The 3,970-nt window shown below is 42.5% G+C and overlaps 1 non-coding gene across 1 annotated transcript; it reads left to right on the top strand.

Moving 5' to 3' along the window:
• Positions 1-320: 320 nt before the first annotated feature.
• Positions 321-414, top strand: TRNAY-GUA (transfer RNA tyrosine (anticodon GUA)). The gene is made up of 2 exons: positions 321-357; positions 379-414. It is a non-coding gene; the product is annotated as a tRNA-Tyr (tRNA).
• The last annotated feature ends 3,556 nt before the right edge of the window (positions 415-3,970 follow it).

The raw sequence follows: 3,970 nt of genomic DNA, 5'->3' as shown, positions 1-3,970 counted from the left end.
TCTGCGATGCGATGAGGGCAACAGGTGGTAGCACGTCCCACCTGCACCATCCAACTCATAAACTCTCACCCCCAACGCACGCCCACATCCAGCTCTCTCGCATCTGCTGGGAGCTTGGTAATGTCTGTCCTCGGGGATGCCAGGCGACCGCCCCCAGAGCATTTGCTCCTCCCCGCAGGGGCGGCTTGGCGACAAGCGCTGGACTCTCATCCAAGGCGGGGTGCCAGCTATCCCAAGGCTTAGTGGACCTCTGGCGTTCCCCGGACTTGGTCCACTTCCTTTCCAGAACAGCCAAATGACCCAGTGGTAGCAGCGTGCACCCTTCGATAGCTCAGCTGGTAGAGCGGAGGACTGTAGACTGGGCGCACACCTGCCGACATCCTTAGGTCGCTGGTTCGATTCCGGCTCGAAGGAAGTGCCTCACGCTTTTGCGTGCGCACGCACACACCAATGCCCGCCTGGCGCCACCCCTGCCTGCTCCGAGGCCGGGTAACCACCAAGCTGCAGCCAGCCACCCACTCAGGGGCCAACCTCTTAAAAGCCTTTCTGCACCACCTTCCTGCCTACGCTTATGCCTACGCTGTGGCCAGGGAACGTGCCTGATCTCCCTCGCTGTGGCCAGGGAACGTGCCTGATCTCCCTCGTTCTTTCCACAGACCCCGGAGTCGTGGTACTCTACAGCATAAAACAGTCCCTACTGCTTGTACCTTCTGGCCTAACCAGTTTCCCTTCTGCACGCCCCCCATCCCGCCCCTCCCCACTTTTATTCACAGTGAGTGAGATAGCAACTGGGACTTCTAGGAGGGGAAGATAATGGTGGTGGGATTTGTTGATTTGGCCCAGAAAGCCTTTTGCAGAATATCCTGAGGTTTATAACATCCCAAGCAAGAAACATACCCATGTCAATGACCACCTGTCACAGCTTCTGGATTTATTATTTTTAAGGGCATCCATTGGTCCTGCCAGTCCCATTAGGAACCCTTGTACCAGCAGCAGTTTCAGTATCAACTGATAGATGAGAAGATGTAAGTAATCAAGAAATATCAAAGAGCAAAAGAAGAGAACCAAATTAAGACATGGCGAGGTATGAAAAGATTGTGGTAATAAAAAAATGATCCTGAGATGAATAACAGAGAATGAGAGGGTATTTGACAAAAAAGGAAGCAAAGGAATCAAAGCAGATTAATCATCTTGTTATCACTTTGTCATCCCAGGAAGCATGGTGCATTTGGCTGAGTCAAAGAGATTGGGTAGGATAGGAGTGGGGCAAATGGAAATGATTAAGCTGGTTACTTAAGAGGTACCCTTTCTGGATCCCCCAAATTTTCAGTAAGATATTAAAATGTAAAAAGAAGAGCACACTCCATCTTCTGTGGCAGTGTTGGCCTCCCATTGACAGTGGCTCATGCTACAAGATAGAAGCAGGAACTCACTTTCCCTTTTTGTGACTCAGATTCTTGCCTTGTTATCTGACAGAAGTGAGGCTGCGACAGTGGGAAAAGCACATGGAAAAACAAGGAGCTGTGCCTAGTCAGACACTGCTTATGTTTTAGGCTTTCATCCTAAGCACGGCTTCTCAGACGCTGTTCTTCTGCATTGTAAAAAAGGAGTGCCTTCTGATCCTCAATAGGCTGAGTCACCGTACTTCTTGTTGCTACCAGCCTCTCTGGCCTCACCTCTCCTTTTCAGAGAGGGTTTATCTGTATAAAGTGCTCAACAATTTTAACTTGAGCAGGCTCTGAAATGCCTTGTTAGGGGACTTTGCCTCAGAATGTTCTAAGTTGGTGTACAATACGGGACTAGAAGGCAAAAAAATAGACCTGACAGGATTATACATCTCAGCCTCCATCTTTAAAAGACTTTGACACCTATCCATAGTCCTTTTACTGACTACTGATTGGAAAATGGTGCACTCTGAGGCCAGGTCTTATGTTTCTTACTTACAGATTTTTACATACAAGCAGTCACTTTATCAGTTGTGGGCCACATACTTCTTGATATTGATATTGATATTGGTATTAGCTTGAGTGAAAAGATGTTGGAGAGTGACAAAAGCCTTAGTTTCTAATTGATCCCACTATTTAAAGGTAGAAAAATTTATTGATACATTTTTATAACCATTTAGTTATCACTGAAGATGTTCTCCATAGAGGATGGATATCGAGTCAAGCATCAGGACCTCAGCTAGAGGCAGTACTTGCTGAAAAAGGCCACCAAGTTGGTGAAGAGATGAAATCATAAGGTTTGAAAAAGAGAAAAGACAATTTTAGATATTTTGGATGAAGATTTCCTCATTCCACATTTCTGCCAAATCTGAAAAGGAGGCAAAGCATTCATTTGACACAAGATTTTTCTCTTTTGGCATCAGCAATGCTTCATAGACTTTACCAGGAAATCCCTTCTATTTAATAATCTGCCTTCCACCACAGACTGAGCGAAGACTTTGCAATCTACATTTGCAAGGAATTTTCCTTCATTGCAGTTTTCAGTATGCTGCAATAGTCCACTTCCATCTCTAAGTTTCCTAGAGACATTAACATATTTTAGAGGAAGACATGTATTTTCATCTGTATATTCTAGCACCTGGAAAGGCAGGATAGGTGCATAGAAAATGGTTTATGAACAAAACTTACCTGGACAGCAATCTAAAAAAGTTGCAGCTCTTATGAGTGAGCACACCCTGGGTTCATGAACTAAGAAGGGGATGCATGATTAATGTGGCCCTTTATGGATGAAGTCCTTCTAGCAGTCATATTTGGAGAGCATATTCTTAACAGATAAAAAAGAATTGCTAAAATTAGTGGTTGAAAGATTGCCCCAGGTCAATAAAATGATATCTAAAAAATTCTAAGATATCTAAGGAAGTACTAAGGTTCCATTTTGGATCATTTAGAGATTTCTACATAGGATGGATGACATTCAAACCTTGGATTTCATTGCAGCTAATAGGTGAAAGTAATCTCATGAAGGTCAATCGTGTGTGCCCACTGGTATGACTACAGTGTGAGATGACTGCTGTCCCAACATAGTCCAAAACCTCCCAGTGACATCCAGAAAAACTGCAGAGAAAAACAAATAAGGAGCTATCCCAAGAACCACAACACTGCCAAGAATGAAAGGTAAGCTGAAAATGCCACTGGAAGTTCCCATTATGATATTCAATACACACACATAGTAATGCAACATTATATTAAATGCAAATGTCAAACTTAGTGGAGAAAACTAGTTGTCAGAAAATGAACTTTTAAATCAAGTTAGTCCCAAAAACTACTGTGCAGAAAAAGCACAGTAGGGAAGAGCACATTTCTCTCCATATAGGCACAAAAAGACACTTGCACTTGAATGTTTATAGCATCAAATTCACCATTGCAAAGATGGGGAAAGAACCCACGGGCCTATCAATACATGAGTGGATCAATAAAATGTGGCATATTTATACCATGCAGTATTACTCATCTATAAAAAATGGTGAACTACCTTTTATAACCACTCAGATAGAACTGAACCCCATCATTTTAAGTGAAATATGACAAAAGTGGAAGAACAAAAATCACATGTGCTCACTACTAACTTGAAACTTACTGATCAACATTCATGAGCACATATAGTAGTAAAATTCAATGAATATAAAGCAGGTGAGGGAGGGAGGTGGAGAAGCACAAATTCACACCTAACAGGTACAACGCGCACTGTATGGTCAATGGAAACATGTATAACTTTCACACAAACTGTACAAAAGCAATTCACCTATGCAAAATGTTTATACCCCCATAATATACTGAAATAAATTACAAGTTTAAAAAAATCACAGAGAGACCAAAAAAGATACAAATAAACTGAAAAGCAAAAACAGAAAAAGAAAAAAAAGGAGACAGGAAGAGAGAGAAAGGCAAAGAAACAGAGAAATATACACAACAAAAGAGACACAGACAGAGAAAAATAAACGAAGACACTGAAATGAGACTGTTAG

The sequence above is a fragment of the Microcebus murinus genome, chromosome 6 (genome assembly GCF_040939455.1).
Source record: "Microcebus murinus isolate Inina chromosome 6, M.murinus_Inina_mat1.0, whole genome shotgun sequence".
Taxonomy (NCBI): domain Eukaryota; kingdom Metazoa; phylum Chordata; class Mammalia; order Primates; family Cheirogaleidae; genus Microcebus; species Microcebus murinus.
The sequence above is the reverse complement of the archived record's forward strand: the minus strand, read 5'-3'. Positions and strand labels throughout refer to the sequence as shown.